Here is a 24,295-nt window from a genome sequence, read left to right on the forward strand (position 1 = left end):
CAATCATATCAGGAAATCTTTGGTCGAGATGCACAGACTGTTATGTGGGTACAGTCATTATGAGCATGACCATGACAGGTGCCAGGTATGCATTGTCAATGAGAGAGGATATCGCCAAGTCAGGAAGGACATCCAAGAGATGATGGATCAGGGTATGATTGAGATATTTCAAAATCGCAATGAGGATGAAGTGGATGTTATTTCCCCTATTTTCAGAATACCAGAACCTGTTGTTGTCAAGTATGATGGCAGTAAGAAGAAGGTTTCTCCATCTTTTGTAATCAAGCCAGCGGGCCCTGTCCCGTATTCCTCAGATAAAGATGTTCCCTACAGATATAATATAGTTGTGTTAGAAGATGGGAAGGAGGTGTCGTTGCCCTCCACTTATGTTGTGAGTATATCATATGTCAGTGGTGTGACCCGCAGTGGTCGTGTTTTCTCGGCTCCGCCGAAACCCCAAGATGACATGAGAAGAGCTACTGTTGATAATCCCGCTGGTCCTGTGGGAAATTCTTTGAATCCGGAACTTGTTGCGAAGGGTGTTGACCCTGTTGTTGTTGATAAATCTATTAAAGCTCCTGTCCTAGTTGGCCAGCATGGCATTCTGAAAGAGGACTGTGATGAGATGCTGAGCCTCATCAAGAGGAGTGAGTATAATGTTGTTGATCAGCTGCTTCAAATGCCATCAAAGATATTTGTGCTATCTTTGTTGATGAATTCTGAGCCACACCGCGAAGCTTTGCAGAGGGTGTTGGACGTGGCATACATGGATCACGATGTCACCATTGAACAGTTTGATAGCATTGTTACAAACATAACTGCTTGTAACAATTTGGGCTTTTGCGATGTTGATCTTCCCGAGGAGGGAAAAGACCACAATTTGGCTCTACACATTTCTATGAACTGCAAGGATGATGCCTTGTCTAATGTGTTGGTAGACACAGGGTCATCGCTAAATGTGTTGCCAAAATCCACTCTGGCCAAACTTTCTTATCAGGGGCCTCCCATGAGGCAGAGTGGAGTGGTAGTCAAAGCTTTTGATGGATCGAGGAAAACTGTGATTGGCAAAGTTAAGCTCCCAATAAAGATAGTACCTAGTGATTTCCAGATCACTTTCCATGTCATGGATATTCACCCATCATATAGCTGTTTGCTTGGCAGACCTTGGATTCACGAGGTAGGCGCTGTGACATCCACCCTACACCAGAAGTTAAAATTCGTCAAGAATAAGAAGTTGGTGGTGATAGGGGGAGAGAAGGCTCTCTTGGTAAGCCATTTGTATTCCTTTTCCTATATAGATGCTGAGGATGAGGTTGGAACTGCATTCCAAGCCTTATCTATTGTTGAGCCTTCAAGGAAAGGACCTTCTTCATTTGCTTGCAACAATGATGCTAGGTTGGTCATTGAGCATGGTTCAACTACTGGTTTAGGACAAATGATTAAGATGGAAGATAATAAATCCCGGGCTGGCATAGGGTATTCTTCAGGAATTTCCAATGAGCGTGGCATGTTCCAGAGTGGAGGTTTCATCCACACTATTGAAGACCAAGAGGCTGCTGCCATAATGGAAGATGATGCAGAGGAAGATCTGGGCAACTTTGTCATCCCTAGAGGAATCTACAATAATTGGGTCGTTGTTGATGTTCCAACAGTTGTCCATAAGTCCACGTAATGTGTTCACTTTTGTTTAAAAAAACCCTTTTCCCATGCCAAAAGGAGAAGTGATGACATTGTTGGCACATTAATACAATTATATTCATTCAAAAATTACATGTTAAATGTTTGTTTTCCCAAATTATTTTCCCTTTTTGCTTTTTGCATGAAATTGGTGATCACCAAAAAACCCTAAAAAGAGAATAAAATCAATCTTTTCATCTGCATAATGATTTGCTTTGTTTGAATTCTGAAATCTCTTTTTATACTCAAAATCATTATGCAGGTTGATCAAACCCATTGAACATAATGATCCAACGCCATCTCCCAACTTTGAATTCCCTGTATTTGAGGTAAAAGAAGATGATGTTGAAGAGATTCCTGATGAGATTACCCGTCTGCTTGAGCATGAAGAGAAGATCATTCAGCCACATCTTGAGAATTTGGAAACAGTCAACTTGGGGTCTGAAGACCGCGTTCGTGAAGTAAAGATTGGGGCACTCCTAGAAGAGTCTGTCATGAAGTGGTTGATTGAGTTGCTATGAGAATATGTCATCGTCTTTGCCTGGTCGTATGAAGACATGCCTGGTCTAGATACTGATATTGTGCAACATTTCCTGCCTTTGAAGCCTGAGTGTGTGCCTTTGAAGCAGAAGCTCAGAAGAACTCATCCTGATATGGAAGTGAAGATTAAAGAAGAAGTTCATAAGCAAATTGATGCGGGGTTTCTGGTGACTTCTACATATCCTCAGTGGGTGGCCAATATTGTGCATGTGCCTACGAAAGATGGAAAAGTCCGAATGTGTGTGGACTATAGAGACTTGAATAAAGCTAGTCCGAAAGATGATTTTCCTCTACCACATATTGATATGTTGGAAGATAATACATCTAAATTCAATGTCTTCTCATTTATGGACAGATTTTCCGATTATAATCAGATTAAAATGGCACCCGAGGATATGGAGAAGACAACATTTATCACACTTTGGGGAACATTCTGTTATCGAGTGATGCCCTTCGGTTTGAAGAACACCGGAGCCACGTATCAACGAGCTATGACTACCTTGTTTCATGATATGATGCACAAGGAGATCGGGGTATATGTTGATGATATGATTGCAAAGTCGAAAATGGAAGTTGAACATGTAGAACGCTTGTTGAAGCTTTTTCAGCGTTTGAGGAAGTATAAACTCCGCCTAAATCCGAACAAGTGTACATTTGGAGTCCGTTCCGGCAAGTTATTGGGCTTTATTGTCCGCGAAAGAGGTATTAAAGTTGATCCTGCCAAGGTCAAAGCAATACAAGAGATGCCTGCGCCCAAAACTGAGAAGCAAGTCCGAGGTTTTCTTATCCGCTTGAATTACATTTCCAGATTTATATCCCACATGACTGCCACATGTGTGCCTATATTCAAGCTCCTTCGGAAAGATCAACGTCATGATTGGACCAAGGATTGCCAGAAGGCCTTTGACAGTATCAAAGAGTATCTGTCTGAGCCTCCGATTCTGTCTCCGCCTGTTGAAGGGAGACCATTGATTATGTATTTAACAATGCTTGATGACTTTATGGGTTGTGTCCTTGGTCAGCAAGATGAATCAGGAAAGAAAGAATATGTCATATACTACTTGAGTAAGAAATTCACTGATTGTGAGTCTCGATACTCGATGCTTGAAAAGACATATTGTGCTTTGGCTTGGGCCACTAAGTGCTTACGCCAGTATACGTTGAATCATATGACTTGGTTGATATCCAAAATGGATCCAATCAAGTATATCTTTGAGAATCCTGCTTTAACTGGGAGGATTGCCTGTTGGTAGATGTTGTTATCTGAGTATGACATTGAGTATCGAGCTCAGAAAGCTATTAAAGGAAGTATCTTGGCTGACCATTTGGTACATCAACCAATTGAAGATTATCAGTCTGTTCAGTACGACTTCCCAGATGAGGAGATTCTATATTTGAAAATGAAAGATTTCGATGAGCCTACGCTCGATGAAGGGCCAGAACCTGGTTCTCGATGGGGTATGGTGTTCGTGAAGGAGAATTGCCATCTGTCGCATTACGCGAAAAACCGGCGGGAAAAACGAAACAACAGAGCCGCCACCGTGCGTTATTTATCCCAAAAGAGGGAAAGGAAACGCTCGAAGTAAACTTGGAAAAGACATGGTCTCGCGAGCAGAGAGAGATGGGATCGGGAGTCGGTTATGCGAAGGGAAGGTATTATCACCCCTACGCATCCGTCGTACTCGACGGGATCGACGCACAAAAGGAAGGAAAATGGTTGCTAAAACACTGCTCAAACAAACATCAAACACTGGCTGAAAGAGACACAAGAAAACAACGAAACTAACTCGGCAGGATATCGCATCCTGGGCCTACGTAGTCTATCAGGCATAGACATCAGAGTCGACGTAGTTCGGACTAGGGGAAAACATGCTCGCTAGGATGTCGCATCCTATGCATACGTATCTTATTGGACGAAGAAGAATCAGAGCATCCGTAGCTCGGCTCACGCACACAAACAAAACCACACAGGCAAACATGGAATCCGACTGCCAATCGCTGGACTTACATCAGACTCCGAACCAAACACACCCACACTGGAAACCAAATGCCACTTGATGGACTTATATCGGACTCCAAGCACACAACAAGAGGATACAGAATGCCAATCGCTGGGCTTACATCCATCTCCTAACACACATAAAGGCAAAACAAAAAGGGCGCCCGGAGAGATCAGCTCATCTCCTGCCTACGTACCTCATCTGGTATGAGGATCAGGGCGACGTAGTTCCCCTACGCAGGGACAAAGGACTAGCCTAACCAGATACAAAGGGAGACACAACTAGGGAGACTACGACTCGAGCCTAGATGTTATCATGCAAATCATCCCTAAGCTAAGGTTGTTATCTAACTTGCACAGGGAGCAAGCTATCCTATACAGCACAGGCAAAAGCAAACAATCATAAATAGCACACACTATATACACACAAAGTGGGCTCACACAAGGGTTAGGCTGTGAAACACAAGCCATCTGGAATCGGGTGATGTTAACTCTTAACCCTAACATTGAGAGTTAGGGTGAAGCAGATGAAATAGGAAGTGAGGGGTGTGCCTCACAGCTCTTATCCCTGGCCTGGGAGAGCTTTAAATAGATGAAAGTGTGGGTTCAGAAAGTGGGAACCCTTATACACTTATGACTGACTCAACATGGATTTTGGGTTAATATCCACAATGCATCAACACAGTGGTGTGAGCAGAGGGATGACTCAACTGAATAGCAGGAGATAGATTGCATATCTCTTCTATCTGCCAATTGCCTCATAGAGGTCTTTTCCTGCTTGGCACAAACATAAACATACACAAGCATTGCCTCTTAAGGAGGACTTCAGACAGGTGCCTGGCCAAGTAACAGGCCAGGTCTTCCAGACTACATGGAGTTAGAGACATTATACCTCAATGCTCAAGCTATCAAGCACAACTCAAACAATCCAACATAATCAGTACACAACTCAAACAAAAGTCAGACAGACAGTTACAAGTCCACAGACAACTGTACATAAACAGACAAACAAGCATCAATGCACAAAGGTGCAAGCCACAAAGCTTAGGCTTAAGTCTCAAAGCCTACAAAACAAACTCAAGGTTAGTCATAAACAAGAAATGGACCAACTCCAATTGAGTTCACATCATCAAGTATAAGCAATTGTGCTCTTTGACCTGAAACAAAGCTCAAACATTAAGCACTAACCACTAGGACAAGGCCTAGGGTCAAAATAGGAGCAATAAACCAAAACAGAACATGGAAATTGGTAAGAATCAAGTTTAATCCAATAAGAAACAAATCCAAGTGGTCTCATATTCATATCATCAACCAATTTCATTTCATAAAGCATTTAGTGCAAAGCATGCAAAACTAAGCTCATATGACCAAACAGAATGAATCAATCCACATCAACTCAAAAGCACTTCAATAAATCTCAAGAAAAATCAAGGCTAAACAGAATCCATCACATGATCATCATACCAAAATTCAAGTTATTTAGATAAGTGGGAGCAAGTCAATTAAAATCCATAAGGCAAGGTATGCATATACAAGCTCAATGAGGGCACAAAATCATGCATCAACTTCACATAAGCACAAAACAGAATTGGTATAAGATAAATGCATCAAACCAAAGCCATGGCAAACTTCAAGGTGTCTAGAATACATGTGCAAAATTTCAGGTCCATCCAATAAACTCCAAGAATTTCACAAATCATATAAGATCATGACTCACAAAAAGTCCACAAATGGTCAAACAGAGGAGAAATTATCAAACAAATTGGAAGTGCAATCAAAAATTCTACAAAAATTCACACTCAAGCCTAACATCCATAAGTATCATCATGCAAAAATTCAGATCATTTGAAGTTCATATGGCATGGTAAATAAACTCCACAAGTTGGACAAGAAATGGTGTGACACACATTGTCACACCTATATTGATCAGATCATATCTCACAAACCAGAAATGCAAAAATAGCAAACTCAATGCCAAAAGATCAATCAAAGTGTCTAGATTAAGCATGTAAATTTCAGCTCCATTGGAATAAGCATCATTATTTCACAAGCAAAATGGTAAGCAAGGTACATGAAAGAACACATGTGAACATTCCCTAGCCAAACTAAAAATCCAGGCGTGCACATTTTTTTGTAAAAATCATCAAAAAATACTAGAGATCATGATGAACACAATGGAAAAAATCTCATCTCATTTGGACAAATATTTTTGGAGTTATGAATTTTTTAATATGGAGAAAAAAACAAAAAAAAAACACATAGAAATGTACATGAACATGGAAGCATATAACGAGAAAATGCCAAAGCCAAAATGGAAAATCACCATCTCCAAGGATCGAACCATGTTGCTTTTTAAAACTGGCGCTACTTAAGTGAAACGCCGCGTTTCACTTAAGTACATGTGGCACAGAGGATAGATCTGAACCAATGGATCAGCCACATCAGATCCATGCAACCAGTACATGGCTTCTAACATCCAAACGCATGCAGGCTAGGCTAAAATGGATCAAACACATATTCTGGGAAAGAAACCCTAATGTTCATCATCATCTTCATACGTTCTTCATCATCAAGAACATTTCATCACCAAAATTGACAAACAGCATACCATTGTGTTCATCTTCTAATGCACATCACTAATCTAACATTGATTAAACCTAATTCGTGCTAACATGCTTGGATCGAGTCAAATAAGTTTTACGTCTCAAACTTAGATTCACAATATCTCATTCAATTCTCAATGAAAATCAATGCCACAAAGCTCAGAATACTCATGGATACAAGATCTACAAAACGCATAGCATAATTTCATGAATCTTGAGACTCGAATCCTGACCTTAATTGAAGAGCAGTAGTGTAATCGTGGTTTTCTGGCTTTGGAAAGGTGAAACAGAAGTTCTTTAATGCTCAGGTAGATGAATGTATGAAGATCCAATGCTCAATTATGCTTGAAGTAGCTCAAATCAACAGCTGCCATGGATGAAGCTTGATTTAACAGTCCAAGATTCTGCTCGAAAGTGGAGGATTCTTGCTTCAATTCAACTCCAAAATGCTTGTGGATGATGGAACAAACAAAGATCAAGCAAGGTTTTGTGAAGAAATTTGCAGAAAAGTGGAGAGAAAGTTTGAGAGCAAAATGGGATTCGATCAAGATCTGGAAAATTATGAGTTGTTAATCCCAAATTCTGTTAGAATTATAGTTATATATGATGGATTAATGAGGATGCTAATCACAATTAGGCAAATGCATTGGTAATTAGTGAGATGCAAGTGTTTGTGCAAAATTGCTAATCCACCTCATGTGCATGGAAACAATGCTACAGTACACGAGTTACCCTTGGAATGAGCTTCAAATCTTGTTTAGAACCCAATGCCAATGGAAAAATGGAATGGCAATGTGTAATTTCCAAATTGGAGATTTCCCTCCAAAATTCAAATTCAAATCAAGTGGAAAATGAAATATTTTTATGATGAGAATTGATGAATGGTAATGCATGATTTAGATAGAGCATATCAAAACAAGAATGTTCCAAAAAGAACCACATAATTTGGCCATTTGGTTCAAAAGTTATGCCTTCTTGAAGTTCAAAATTTCTTGGCAAAGATCAATCCATAATTTCTCAACCACACATGATAAATTCATGTTCTTGGACTTTTTGGAAAGGTGAGAGCAAGATCTTAAACTTTCATGTTGGATAAAATTTCATTTGAAGCTTCCTTGGACATGTAAATTTGAGGAGAAGACCTTTCCATTTTTGGCAATTTGAAATTACAGGTCACTTACTATTTTTGGAAACTTTTCATCTGACCTCAAATTCTTCAATGTTGATCTTTGAAATGTCAAATGAGACTTGTATGGACATGAATGAGGCCTCTCTAACCATCTCCCACCTTCCAATCCATGATTTCATGCACAGTTGACCATATTTTACTTTCTAGGGTTTCAGATGAAATTCAGCTTGACTGTTGAGCTTTGATCACCCAATCTTTGGCCAAACCACTTCAAAATGATCCCTAAGTCATATGAACTCAATGAGCCAATCCTAGGGCTTTGCCTCAATAGGAAATACACTTGCTTGCTTGCTTGACTGGATCTCCTGACCAGTCTTGACTGATGAACTTGCACTTGGGCAATGGACAATGCAATGCTATGCAATGGACAATGTAATGTTAATGACCTAATATGAAAATGAATATACAAAATGGGAGGTGCAAATTTGAGGTGCTACAGCTGCCCCTATTCAATCAACTGGGAACCCGAACGGATGAGAGCCACGGTTGTCAAACTTTCAGGGTAAATAGGGATTGAATACCTAAGAACCGTAGAAATTTGCACAATGCGGGGATCCACCAACGGAAACGTCCACTGGGATCTGTTTTTAATTACTGGGGATTTGATTTTCTCCAAGAGTACAACCACATCCAGACATTGCAAGACGATGAATGGGAATAGAAATCACAACTAGATGCCAACGGACAACTAGGAAAAACTCAACGTTTACCGAAACCAACGGAGAGGTAACCAGACATCAATGAATGAGCTGGAAGAGATACAACCATACGTCAACGGACGTAGTGGGAAAAAATCAATGTTTACCAAAACCAACGGAGAGGTAACCAGACATCAATGAATGAGCTGGAAGAGATACAACCATACGTCAACAGACGTAGTGGGAAAAACTCAATGTTTACCAAAACCAACGGAGAGGTAGCTCTACTGGGGACGACCAGGAAAAACTCGACGTTTACCAAAACCAACGGAGAGGTAACCAATCATCAACGGATGAATGGGAATACTCGACCAGACGTCAACGGACGAACGGGAGAAGCTCGACGTTTATCGACACCAACGGAGAGGTAACCAATCATCAACGGATGAATGGGAATACTCGACCAGACGTCAACGGACGAACGGGAGAAGCTCGACGTTTATCGACACCAACGGAGAAGGAGACCAGACATCAACGGATGAATGGGAATACTCAACCAGACGTCAACGGACGAACGGGAGAAGCTCGACGTTTATCGACACCAACGGAGAGGGAGAAGCTCGACGTTTATAGACACCAACGGAGAAGGAGAACTCTTCACTAAGGAAGGGATACAACAATCGGAAACCGAATAGGACGTCCACCGACGATTCTACTGGGGATTCTGGCTGGGAATCAACCAGACATTAACGAATGACTGGGGAATAGGACATACAATCAAACGTCAACGGACGAATGAGAAAAACTCAACGTTTACCAAAACCAACGGAGAGGTAACTCTGTGGAGACCAACTACACGTCAACGGACGCATAGGAAAAACTCGACGTTTATCGAAACCAACGGAGAGGTAACTTTGAGGGGAATCAACAGCCATTAACAAATGATCTGTGGGGAATAAGCAACTATACGCCAACGGACGCATAGGAAAAACTCAGCGTTTATCGACACCAACGGAGAAAGGTGACTCTTATTAGGGATAATTCAACTAGACGTCCACGACGAATAGGAGAAACTCAACGTTTATCGAGACCAACGGAGAGGTAACTCTGCGGAGGATAAGGATGTTACAAACATCGAAAGATGGTGTTTACCGACATCAGAAGAAGACCAGACATTGACCGATGACTGGGGTGGGACTCGATGTTTACCGACACCGAAAGATGATGTTTACCGACACCAAAGAAAAACGACCAGACATTAACGAATGACTGGGGAATACGACTCGATGTTTACCGACACCGAAAGATGGTGTTTACCGACACCAAAGAAATAACACACGCGGGTGCTGACACCACAGGATGACATCTACATATGTCGGGGCAAGGCTAAACACTTGCTGGGGATCTTACTGGGGAGAATCAGGCTTTATTTTCACCAATGGATGAGGAAATGAACCTCTCTGGGGTATCGATCCCGAATGCTGTCAGGAGCAACTGTAGCAAACGTGCCGTACTGATGTTGAACAAAGATCCGCCTCTGCCGGGGATATGGTCTGATGGTTAACACATGAATGCATATGTTTGAATTTTTCTATGGCGTAATGCTCCATATCGAATGGAAATGCTACGCAATTTGAGGATGCAATGATCTACATGCCAAATGCAAATGATGAAAACTCCGCTGGGGAGCCAACTGATCCGATACTCCAACTCTGTGGGGAGACTCTGCTTGAGGAATACTCTGCGGGGAGAGCACCGACTTCTCACTTGTGCTGGAGAAAATAGCACTGATGCTGGGGAAAGAATAGACTCCGTTGGGGATATCCTTCACAGAACCAATCCACTCGGGGACTCCGCTTGGGGAATAATCAAAGCAACTTTGCTGAGGACTACCCAACGGCGACTGCGCTGAGGAACCAACAGTACTACTCCACTGGGGAACATAAACGAGGCAACTCGCTGGGGGGAGTAACAAATCGACTTTGCTAGGGATAATCAGGCGACTTCACTGGGGAAATCCAACCAATCCACAAATAGGATAAACTCTGCTTTGGGAAATGAATACTACTCCGCTGGGGACGACCCACCCAATCCACAGGTAGGATAGACTCAGCTTGGTAATGCAGATATCGTTCCGCTACGGAAAACTCATCCCATCCACAGGTAGGATAAACTCTGTTGGAGATAAATTTCTTTGAACCCGCTCCACTCGGGGACTCGCTGAGGAAAATCATCAACACCAACCTCTACTCGGGAGATCTGCTAGGGAAAACAACTCTGTCGGGGATAATACACCAACTCTGCTGAGGAAGAGCAAAACGCTGGTGGGGAAAGTGATATACCAGACTCTGTGCTGGGGAAGGACATACACAACCCTGCTAGGGATGAGCGCTCACGACCACGCTGGGGATAACAGTACTTCAAACCCGACTGCTGGGGAACAACACTCCACTGATACCTCCGCTGGGGATACCACATCCTTCATACTCAGTGGGGATCTCAACTAGGGAAATATTTGCTGGGGAATAAACCCACTTCCAGGCTTGCTGGGGATAGGCCATCCTTAGATCTGCTGGGGATAGAAGACAATATCCAAAGGCGCCTCTGCAGGGGAACATAGCTCTGATAGCTTCCATACTTGCTCGGGAAATTTCTGCTGTGGAAACGTCCCTACAGATGACAACCTGCAAAACAGCACAACCAAATGCCCCAGGGGATACATGGACAAGATACGCTCAAGTGTCCTCAACATTCAAAATGATTTTCAAATGTTTTATCTTTCTGCAAGTTATTGTTTAGCCTTCATGTTTTTATATGCAATGTTTATCAAAAATTCGGACGTTTTTGCAAACAAAATAGTAAAATAAAAATAGGAGAGCTATTTATCTGAATAACGACTTTTATTGATTGGAAAATGGGCCTGAAAAGGCGAATACATTGGGAAGCAATTCCTAGAAAGAGGTAATTGCGCACAACAGGAAAAATCTATCCTAATGGCAATGCGAACACGGCATCCACTATTTCCCAATTCTGTTATAACTCACAGATCATCAGTTTTCCTCCCAACTCCCTTGCTTTCTGAGAAGAATGACTGGACCGATCACATCTTTCGAGATGGCAGACGACGAAGCGCGATGTAGTACAGATAACTCAGACTGTAGTCTTCGCTTTAATCCCTCTTTTGGCTGGATCGCCCTTTCGGGTTTTCAATCCACCGGGATACCCATTTTTTCCTAAGCCGCCCTTGCGGGTTTTCGACTTACCGGGTGTACAAATTCTTTTCATTTTTATCCCTAATTTTTGCCCGAACCTTTTCTTTCTGTTTTTTGGTTCGCCGGGATGCCCTTTTTTGCCTGGACTCTTATTCTTTTTTTTGTCCAGCGGGTCAATTTATGCGAAGTATTTTTTGACTACATCTGAGTTAACAAGGGACGGAAAATCCTCACCATCCATAGTTGTAAGCATCAAGGCTCCACCGGAGAAAACCTTCTTCACAACATATGGACCTTCGTAATTAGGAGTCCACTTGCCCCTGTTATCTGTACCTGGAGGAAGGATCCTCTTCAAAACTAGATCGCCAGTCTGATAGCTGCGAGGACGCACTTTCTGATCAAAGGCTCGCTTCATCCTTCTCTGATACAACTGCCCATGGCACACAGCTGCTAGCCGTCTCACTTCGATAAGGCTCAACGCATTAAACCTTGTCTGAATCCACTCGGCTTCGTCCAGCTTGACATCCAACAAAACTCTCAGAGAAGGGATCTCCACCTCAACAGGTAGGACTGCTTCCATACCATACACAAGGGAGTACGGGGTTGCCCCGGTCGACGTACGTACTGAGGTACGGTACCCATGCAAAGCGAAAGGCAACATCTCATGCCAATCCTTGTACGTCACGACCATCTTCTGCACAATCTTCTTGATATTCTTGTTTGCCGCCTCTACAGCACCATTCATCTTCGGTCTGTAAGGAGAAGAATTGTGATGTTCAATCTTGAAATCTTTACAAAGTTCTTTCATCATCTTGTTATTGAGATTCGAACCATTGTCAGTGATGATTCTCTCAGGAACACCATAACGACAGATGATTTCTTTCTTGATGAACCGGGCAACCACTTGTTTGGTAACATTAGCATAGGAAGCTGCTTCCACCCATTTGGTGAAGTAGTCAATCGCAACCAAGATGAAGCGATGTCCATTCGAAGCAGTAGGTTCAATCTTCCCAATCATATCAATGCCCCACATGGCAAACGGCCAAGGCGAATTCATGACATTCAGAGGGCTTGGTGGTACATGCACCTTATCAGCATAGATTTGACACTTATGGCACTTCCAAGCGTATTTGAAACAATCGGATTCCATAGTCATCCAATAATAACCGGCTCTCAACATTTTCTTCGACATTGCATGACCACCAACATGGGTACCAAACGAACCTTCATGCACTTCCTGCATCAACATGTCTGCTTCGTGTCTATCCACGCATCTGACAAGACCATGTCAAAGTTCCTCTTATACAGCACATCATCCTGATTCAAATAAAAGCTTCCAGCTAGCCTTCTCAGGGTTTTCTTGTCATTCTTCGACGCACCTTCAGGATACTCCTGGCTCTTGAGGAAGTTCTTGATATCATAATACCACGACTTCTCATCGATCACAACAGACTCGGCTGCAAACACATACGCAGGCCTCTCGAGTCGATTCACCGCAACATGTGGCACATGATTCCACCAATTAACTTTGATCATGGAAGATAAAGTAGCCAAATCATCAGCCATCTGATTCTCATCCCGGGGGACGTGATACAACTTCACCTTCTTGAAGAACGTCAGTATTCTTCTGGTATAATCTCTATACGGAATCAAATGCGGCTGGATCGTATTCCAATCTCCATTGACCTGATTGATCACTAGAGCGGAATCTCCATAGATGTCAAGCGTTTTGATTCTCAAATCAATGGCTTCTTCTATCCCCATGATACAAGCCTCATACTCAGCTTCGTTGTTGGTGACGTCAAAAGTCAGTCTGGCAGAGAAAGGTATATGAGACCCTTTAGGATTGATCAGCACTGCACCAACACCGTTACCGTTCACATTCACAGCCCCATCAAACATCAATGTCCACTTGTCATCAGGATCGGGTCCTTCCTCGACAAGAGGCTCTTCACAATCTTTCATCTTAAAGATACATGATGTCTTCATCAGGGAATTCAAACATCATAGGCTGATAATCATCGATCGGTTGCTCGGCGAGATAGTCTGACAAAATACTACCTTTGATGGCCTTCTGCGACGTGTATTGGATATCATACTCTGTCAAGATCATCTGCCAACGGGCAACACGTCCAGTGAGAGCCGGCTTCTCAAAGATGTACTTCACTGGATCCATCTTAGAAATCAACAAGGTAGTATGGTTCAACATATACTGCCTCAATCGGCGAGCAGCCCAGGCCAAAGCACAACAAGTTTTCTCAAGCTGTGAATATTTGATTTCACAGTCGGTAAACTTTTTGCTAAGGTAGTATATGGCATGCTCTTTTTGACTAGACTCGTCATGCTGTCCCAATACACACCCCATCGAGTTCTTGGTTACTGACAGGTACATTATCAGTGGTCTCCCAGGAACTGGAGGAATCAGGATTGGAGGTTTCTGTAAATACTCTTTTATCTTGTCAAAAGCTTTCTGACAATCATCATTCCACCTGATTGCTTGATTCTTTCTTAGCAATTTGAATATCGGTTCACACGTGGCAGTTAGGTGAGATACAAACCTTGCAATGTAGTTCAATCTCCCTAAAAACCCACGAACCTGCTTCTCTGTTTTTGGTTCAGGCATTTCTTGAATAGCTTTGACTTTTGCTGGATCAACCTCAATCCCTTTCTCACTGACAATGAAGCCTAACAGCTTCCCTGATCTCACGCCAAACGTACACTTGTTTGGATTCAGCCTCAGTTTGAACTTTCTCAATCTGTCAAACAACTTCTGCAAATTAACCAGGTGCTCCTCTTCTGTCTGAGACTTCGCAATCATATCATCCACGTACACTTCAATCTCCTTGTGCATCATGTCATGAAAGAGAGTCGTCATAGCCCTCTGATAGGTAGCACCGGCATTCTTCAGCCCAAATGGCATTACCTTATAGCAGAACGTGCCCCAAGGTGTAATGAATGTCGTCTTTTCCATGTCCTCTGGCGCCATCTTAATCTGATTATAGCCAGAGAAACCATCCATGAAAGAGAATACCGAGGATTGAGCCGTATTATCAACCAATACATCAATGTGAGGTAATGGGAAATCATCTTTCGGACTCGCTCTGTTCAAATCCCGGTAATCGACACACATTCTGACTTTGCCATCCTTCTTCGGCACGGGAACAATGTTGGCCACCCACGGGGGATATGTCGTTACTGACAAGAAACCAGCATCGAACTGCTTCTGAACCTCTTCCTTGATCTTCACTGCCATATCAGGACTCGTTCTACGAAGCTTCTGCTTAACCGAAGGACACTCTTCTCTGAGAGGTAGTCTATGCACCACAATGTCAGTATCCAACCCAGGCATATCTTGATAAGACCAGGCGAATATCTCCACATACTCTCTCAGCATCTCAATCAACTTACTCTTGACCTCTGTCTTCAAAGCAGCCCCGATCTTAATATCTCTTCTGGCGTCCTCAGTACCAAGATTCACAATCTCCAACTCTTCCTGATGAGGTTGGATGACCCTTTCCTCTTGCTTCAACAATCTAACCAATTCTTTAGGGAGTTCACTGTCTTCCTCACTCTCCTCTTCAGCTTGGTAGATGGGATTGTCGAAATCATACTGAGCCATAACAGAACTGTTCATAGTAGATGCCGTGAGATCACTTCTGCATGTTTTAATGCTTTGTTTTAGACAAAGAGTTCAATAAAGTCACAAAAACAAAAACATTGGCATTTTTATTTTTTTGAAAAAGTGAAAACAAAAATAGAAAGACAGGGATCACAACATTGTTTGCAAAACGTCCTTTATTAATGATAACCATTTGTAAAACATGATGTGGCCCTACAATGAACCACTACGTCTTGGGCAGAACGTAGGGTTTTGTGCAGAATGAAAAAACAAAAGAAAATTACTCTGTTTGAAGAGTAACTTGGACTACATCCTCTACTGTCCAATTGTTGATAATCTCCCCTGGCGCTCGCGGGCGGACCCAGTCGTCGAGATCATAATCACTGTCACCATCTTCAACATCGGCTGCAAAGACGTCACCGTGATTCATCAGCCCAGCGCTGGTAAAGGTACTCGGACCTGCTTGTACACCCTGCTCCGCTTGCAAAGGTTGATAGCCAATACCAAACATATCCTCTTTGATAGGCAAATCTACCATTTTGCCCCAGCCTTCAGCTTTGCCAGAGTCAACAACCTCCTTGGCCTGCTTGTACGAAGCAATCAAAGCACCCGGCTTTCTCTGATCAGCGTACGCCACTCCCTCGAGAGAAACCGTCTCAAATGCCTGGCATAAAGTTTCGTGGATCTCGCCATCCACCTCTACATACTTGAACGAGGATAGGTGACTCACCAAGATATCTTCTTCGCCGCACACGGTCACAATCTGACCATTCCAGACATACTTGAGCTTTTGGTGGAGAGTTGACGAAACTGCCCCTGCTGCATGGATCCATGGACGCCCCAACAAACAACTGTACGCGGGCTGGATGTCCATAACATAGAAGATGATGTCGAAAACCTCCGGACCTATCTTTACTGGCAAGGTAACTTCACCAAACACAGAACGTTTGGATCCGTCGAATGCACGAACTATCAGGTCACTAGGAGTAAGCACAACCCCTTCAACAGATATCTTCTTCAGAATTTGCTTGGGCAAGACATTCAACGACGAGCCGGTGTCGACCAACACATGAGATAACACAGCACCCTTGCACTCCATAGTGATATGCAAGGCCTTGTTATGATTACGACCTTCAGGCTTCAAGTCTAGGTCAGTGAACCCTAAACCATGCCTGGTGCTCACGTTGGCAATTACACCCTCCAGTTGGTTGACGGAAATCTCTTGAGGTACATACGCCATATTCAGCATCTTCAACAAGGCGTTACGATGTGCCTCAGAGCACAGCAGCAAAGAGAGAATCGAGATTTTAGAAGGAGTCTGATTAAGCTGATCTACAATCTTGTAGTCACTCTTCTTTATGATCTTCATGAACTCCTCCACATCTTTTCCGAATGAACCCTCAGGCACCTCCTTCTGAGCAGGTTCTTCGTCAACCACAACCTGTTTGCCCTTTGATCTGGCAGAAGCCTCAGCATTGGCATCCCTCAACGGTTGGGGAGCAAAAAAACGTCCACTGCGAGTAAAGCCTCCTGGACCACCAACGTTGTCCACAACGGGACTCACAACCACAGGAGTTTTGATTGGTGCACTGATTGTCACAGGCGCTTGATTCGATGGCTCGACCCGATTCTCAGCCCTTCTGTTGCTACATAGGCATTGTCGTATTTCCACGGAACAGCCCGACTGTCGACAGCCCTTCTGACCGGAGCGACGATGGTTGTCGGATTACTGGCAGTAACTGGTGCAGAGATGGTAACAGGATTACCACTTGTTGCAGGCGCACTAACAACTCTTTGCCCACGTCCTTCAGACGGTTTGAAGAAGATAGTGACAGTGGACACTGACCCACGATATCTATTATCAGCCCGGACAAACTGCAAACAACCCTCGTCTATCAAACTCTGAATACCAGCCCGCAACTGATCACACCCATTATCTGACTCAGCATAGTCAACACAGTCTTTATCACAACTCGGGTAGACACCCCCATTCAGCAAACGACCCTTGACAACTGACAGAGAAGTCTGAACGTCGTCCACACTGACAACCAAATTCTCAGCTTCTACCCCTTCAATGCAGTTCACCCGGTGAGCACCATGCGGCGGCATTGGGTTATTAACAACATTTGGTACAGGAGCAAAATTGATAGTCTTGGCATCAATTAGGTCCTGGACTTTATGATGGAAAGCCCTGCAGTTCTCTATATGGTGTCCCGGCGCACCAGAATGAAAGTCGCAACGCACATTGGCATCATACCCAGGTGGTATTTTTGTCAATGGCGCCATAGTCCTCAATTCCACAAATCCTAGTCTAAGCAACTCAGGCAGTAGCTCAGCATAGGTCATGGGCAGCGGGTCGAAACGTCTATCAGGCATCCTCTGCCTTGGCTGATACGGACGTTGATGTTGTTGTTGCTGTTGCGGCATCTGTTGTTGAACCCTCTGTTGTTGCGGTTGTTGACGTTATTGAGGTGCAGGAATAGTCACTGCAGCAACTTGACGGTATTGATTTTTGTTCGAAGTTCGGCGGTGCTGAACAACGTTAGTTTCACCTTCTCTTCAGCGAGGTGCCCCAGAAAAAGGTTTCTTAGAAGAAGAGGAACCAGCATCTTGAATCTTACCAGCTTTGATCAAGCTCTCAGTCCTCTCACCACAAATGACTACATCAGAAAAACTACCGAATGGGCAGCTTCCCATCCGGTCCATGAATACTCCTTGAAGAGTGCTGATAAACATATCAGTTAACTCCCTTTCCAGCATAGGGGGTTGAACTCTCGCAGCCAATTCACGCCACCTCTGGGCGTACTCCTTGAAGCTTTCTCCAGATTTTTGGCAAAGACTCTGCAGCTGAGTCCGGCTCGGTGCCATATCCATGTTATGCTTATATTGCCTCAAGAAGGCCTCACCCAGATCCCTCCAGCATCGGATCGAATCTCTCTTCAGTTCCATGTACCAATCCAAAGAAGCCCCAGATAGACTATCTTGGAAAAAATACATCCACATCTTTTCGTCATCGGTGTATGCAGAGATTTTCCGATAATAAGCCTGCACGTGGGTGCGAGGGCAGGAAGTGTCGTTGTACTTGTCGAAAGACGGTGCTTTGAACTTGTATGGGATCCTCAACCCATCTACCAGCCCCATGTTAGTCACATCGAAACCAAGGGAGTTTTGACATTCCATCGCACGGATCTTCTCAGCCAGGGCGTCAACCTTACGATCCCTATCCTCAACTCTGACCGCCTCAACATCTTCACTCAGCAGCGTGAACATGTCCTCTTGTCTATCGACAATAGGAGCTGGATGACGAACCGGAGCCCGGGTAGCTCTGACATTGACAGTCTCTGCAGCAAGAGGTTGTCCGTTGATCCTTATACCCCTCAACTCATCTCCCATGGCATAGTCATTGGCGGGCGCAGCAGTGACGTTCTCATGAGCAGGTGCAACAACAGGCGAAGCACGGTTGGACGTCTGAATCACGGTCTCTTGTCTCTGAACCAGGGCTCGAAGCTCCTCCTGACCTTGCGCAACCCCTTGCATCATCGTCATAAACTGGGTCATGTTCGCCCTCATCTCAGCCAACTCGGTCTGAACCTGATCCATACTTCTTTGTTGATTGAGTCTGGTTGAATACCGGTACGGTCTCTGATCAGCTATCCTGCCTGACACAGGAATCAGAGTGAGAAGTCACGAGCAAGAACACCTGTTATGCCATATGATATGAGTATGAGTATGATGCTAATGCATATGATGCACATGATATGATCATTTCTCAGGCATTCAAAGAGCCTGATTCATCTTTAAAAGATGGCAACCTGCAGCAAAAACAACACAGGAAGCACAGGAACAACATACAAGAGCAATGAGTACAGAGTAAAACCAACAATCTCATCTATAGATAAGCAACAGGATCATGCAACAATGTCAACAAAGATCCAGATACATCAAAGTACGACAACGAATCCCACCCAACAGGCCCGGGGGTGATTCTCAACATATACATCAGGAATACAAGCTAAGACAAACGACTTCCAGGAATGAGCGTCTTCAAGTAGTGACACTGGTCTATCAACAGTTCACACTCTGAACATTCAGGCAAGGGAGTAATCTTCTCCTTCAACTATCTTCTAAGTTCCACAACTTCTGCTCCAAGTTGGTTCTCTGATGCAAGTCTCAAGTCGACTTCCTTCTTTAACTGGATATCTTTGTCTCTGAGTTGCTTCTCCAAATCTCTGATCTTCTTCTGATAACTGGCCTCAGCTCTCTGCAATCTCAAACACTCTTTGTGCTCTACATTCAGCAAGTTCTCCATCTCTACATAAGATCTCTTCTTGCTCCTTACTCCACCAACATCTGCATTTTGGACATCTCTGAGTTGATGAGTCAGGTTCAACCTATCAGCTTTGGCTTGGTACAACTCCATCTGGGCATCTTGCTCTTTCTCCTTCAATCGGCGATTCTCCATCAGGGCTTGCTTGTACTGCTCAGCAGGTACACTCTCAGCAAGAATCAAAGGTGGTTGCACTTGCAAAGGATTCATCCTATCATAGGGCAACAACAAAGTTTCCACTCTCTTCTTAACCCAATCAGTGTAATCAGGCATAACAATGGCAAACTTCTTCCCTAAGACAGATCCATCCTGGACACCAATAGACTTCCAAGCTCTTCCTATCTGCTCCAATCTAGCAGGGTCGTTTCGCTTCTCAAAGCACACACTCTCAGCTATCTCAGCATCAAGTGGTCTTCCACTCATCACGAATCCCAACTGGCAAAGAGAAAGAACTGGGTTGTAACTGATGCAACCCTTAGTCCCTACAAGTGGCACATTCCGGAACTCTCCATAACTCAAAATAACATCACGCACATCCATCCGATAAGACTGCCATCTGATATCATATGAAGTAAGAGACATAACCCTCTGAGTCCACCTATGCGTACTCTGAGCATCCATAAAAGGTCCACTGATTGGCAGGAGAGACAAGAACCATCTGAGCAACAAAGGAAGACAACATCTTATAGCTCCACCCTTACCATGCCTACTGTGAATAGCATAATAAGTGTCAGCTAACAGAGTAGGAACTGGATTTCCTACAATGAAGATACTGACGGCAGCATAGTCCACAAAGTTGGGCATACTCTGAAATAGGACGATCCCATAGATCATAACAGCTAACTGAGCATGAAAAGCTTCCCAATTCCCCTTCTCTGCTTCTCCTCTAGCTACCCTTAACAGAAACTTCAAAGGCAAACCAACAACATCCCCACTGGACCTCCAACTGTCACTGACTTCCTTGATACCCAAACGGAGAGCCCTGGCAATAACTCTGAAATCCACCTCCTTAGGCACATCCAAGAAAGGCACCTGATGCTGGATAGGAACATTCATTAGAATAGAGTACTCCTCGAGAGTAGGCGCCAACTGATAATCCTGAAAAGTGAAGCAGCGAAGCTCTGGGTCGTAGAACTGAAGAAGAGTCTGCAACGGCACCGGATCGACTACCATCTTCAACAGTGTCAGAATATCCCCATACTGATCGACAAACCCCTTCAGATTACCGCTGGTCACAAGGTTGCTCAACTCTATCAGAGACGTCAAAGGCTCACGGTGAAAGCTATAGGAACAAGTCTTCCGCTTCGGCTCTGGGACTGTTGCCATCTCTATCAGTGAATAGACTCTGGAATGTACCTGAGAAATGATATGCATGCAGAGGTTAGCTTTTTTCTTTTCTTTTTTTCCTTTTTTCTTATTTTTTTTTATTGCATTTCTTTTGAAAATAAACATGCTATGATGCAAATGATGCAGACAAGACTGGCAGGTTGTGCATCTCGGAACACCGGATCGGAGCTTCAGCTCGAACTCGGAACCACAATTCATCTGAAACCCAAAGTCATCTGATAAACTGTCATCTGAACCCAATCTGAGGAACCAAGTCACCAACAGGATCACAAGTCACCAACAAGTCACCGACAAGTCACCAACTGTACCTGTAACAATGATCATTCCCTCCCCACTCACGGGTGTCATCTAGGCCAGGGTAAGGTCGAAAGAAATGCAGCATAAATAACCTTTCGCAGAATATCATCATATACACACCCGAAGTATGTAACGATAATATCCCACCAGGGTCTGAACTGCTCGTGATATCAATGTTCCGTTAAGTGGCGCATACCACCCGCTTCCCATGAATCACTCTATTCCTAGGTTTCCTAGATTTCACTCATAGCCTGGGTATTGGGCCTTTTACCTCGAGTAACTCCCACCCCAAACAGAAAAACACAGCACAGCCAGCACAGATGAATATGAATGAATGCAAACATTAATGCACACATAAATGCAAACAATAAATGAATGAATGCAATAAATAACAACACAAAGCAACCAAAACCCTAACCTAGAGAGCGCTAGGAGAGACTCGCTCAGGGAAGATGGACCAGCAAGAGGTCAACTTCTCCTTATCCCCAGCAGAGTCGCCAGCTGTCGCATTACGCGAAAAACCGGCTGGAAAAACGAAACAACAGAGCTGCCACCGTGCGTTATTTATCCCAAAAGAGGGAAAGGAAACGCTCGAAGTAAACCTGGAAAAGACATGGTCTCGCGACCAGAGAGAGATGGGATCGGGAGTCGGTTATGCGAAGGGAAGGTATTAGCACCCCTACGCATCCGTCGTACTTGACGGGATCCACGCCCAAAAGGAAGGAAAATGGTTGCTAAAACACTACTCAAACAAACATCAAACACTGGCTGAAAGAGACACAAGAAAACAACGAAACTAACTCGGCAGGATATCGCATCCTGGTCCTACGTAGTCTATCAGGCATAGACATCAGAGTCGACGTAGTTCGGACTAGGTGAAAACATGCTCGCTAGGATGTCGCATCCTATGCATACGTATCTTCTTGGACGAAGAAGAATCAGAGCATCCGTAGCTCGGCTCACGCACACAAACAAAACCACACAGGCAAACATGGAATCCGACTTCCAATCGCTGGACTTACATCAGACTCCGAACCAAACACACCCACACTGGAAACCAAATGCCACTTGATGGACTTATATCGGACTCCAAGCACACAACAAGAGGATACAGAATGCCAATCGCTGGGCTTACATCCATCTCCTAACACACACAAAGGCAAAACAAAAAGGGCGCCCGGAGGGATCAACTCATCTCCTGCCTACGTACCTCATCTGGTATGAGGATCAGGGCGACGTAGTTCCCCTACGCAGGGACAAAGGACTAGCCTAACCAGATACAAAGGGAGACACAACTAGGGAGACTACGACTCGAGCCTAGATGTTATCATGCAAATCATCCCTAAGCTAAGGTTGCTATCTAACTTGCACAGGGAGCAAGCTATCCTATACAGCACAGGCAAAAGCAAACAATCACAAATAGCACACACTATATACACACAAAGTAGGCTCACACAAGGGTTAGGCTGTGAAACACAAGCCATCTGGAATCGGGTGATGTTAACTCTTAACCCTAACATTGAGCGTTAGGGTGAAGCAGATGAAATAGGAAGTGACGGGTGTGCCTCACAGCTCTTATCCCTGGCCTGGGAGAGCTTTAAACAGATGAAAGTGTGGGTTCAGAAAGTGGGAACCCTTCTACACTTATGACTGACTCAACATGGATTTTGGGTTAATATCCACAATGCATCAACACAGTGGTGTGAGCAGAGGGACTACTCAACTGAATAGCAGGAGATAGATTGCATATCTCTTCTATCTGCCAATTACCTCATAGAGGTCTTTTCCTGCTTGGCACAAACATAAACATACACAAGCATTGCCTCTTAATGAGGACTTCAGACAGGTGCCTGGCCAAGTAACAGGACAGGTCTTCCAGACTACATGGAGTTAGAGACATTATACCTCAATGCTCAAGCTATCAAGCAAAGCAAAAGCAAGTTCACAATGGAACTATAGTAACTAAGGTACCTGAAAACAATCCAACATAATCAGTACACAACTCAAACAAAAGTCATACAGACAGTTACAAGTCCACAGACAACTGTACATAAACAGACAAACAAGCATCAATGCACAAAGGTGCAAGCCACAAAGCTTAGGCTTAAGTCTCAAAGCCTACAAAACAAACTCAAGGTTAGTCATAAACAAGAAATGGACCAACTCCAATTGAGTGCACATCATCAAGTATAAGCAATTGTGCTCTTTGACCTGAAACAAAGCTCAAACATTAAGCACTAACCTCTAGGACAAGGCCTAGGGTCAAAATGGGAGCAATAATCCAAAACAGAACATGGAAATTGGTAAGAATCAAGTTTAATCCAATAAGAAACAAATCCAAGTGGTCTCATATTCATATCATCAACCAATTTCATTTCATAAAGCATTTAGTGCAAAGCATGCAAATTGAAGCTCATATGACCAAACAGAATGAATCAATCCACATCAACTCAAAAACACTTCAATAAATCTCAAGAATAATCAAGGATAAACAGCATCCATCACATAATCATCATACCAAAATTCAAGTCATTTGGATAAGTGGGAGCAAGTCAATTAAAATCCATAAGGCAAGGCATGCATATACAAGCTCAATGAGGGCATAAAATCATGCATCAACTTCACACAAGCACAAAACAGAATTGGTACAAGATAAATGCATCAAACCAAAGCCATGGCAAACTCCAAGGTGCCTAGAATACATGTGCAAAATTTCAGGTCCATCCAATAAACTCCAAGAATTTCACAAATCATATAAGATCGTGACTCACAAAAAGTCCACAAATGGTCAAACAGAGGAGAAATTATCAAACTAATTGGAAATGCAATCAAAAATTCTACAAAAAT

This window comes from Lathyrus oleraceus, chromosome 1 (genome assembly GCF_024323335.1).
Source record: "Lathyrus oleraceus cultivar Zhongwan6 chromosome 1, CAAS_Psat_ZW6_1.0, whole genome shotgun sequence".
Lineage (NCBI taxonomy): Eukaryota > Viridiplantae > Streptophyta > Magnoliopsida > Fabales > Fabaceae > Lathyrus > Lathyrus oleraceus.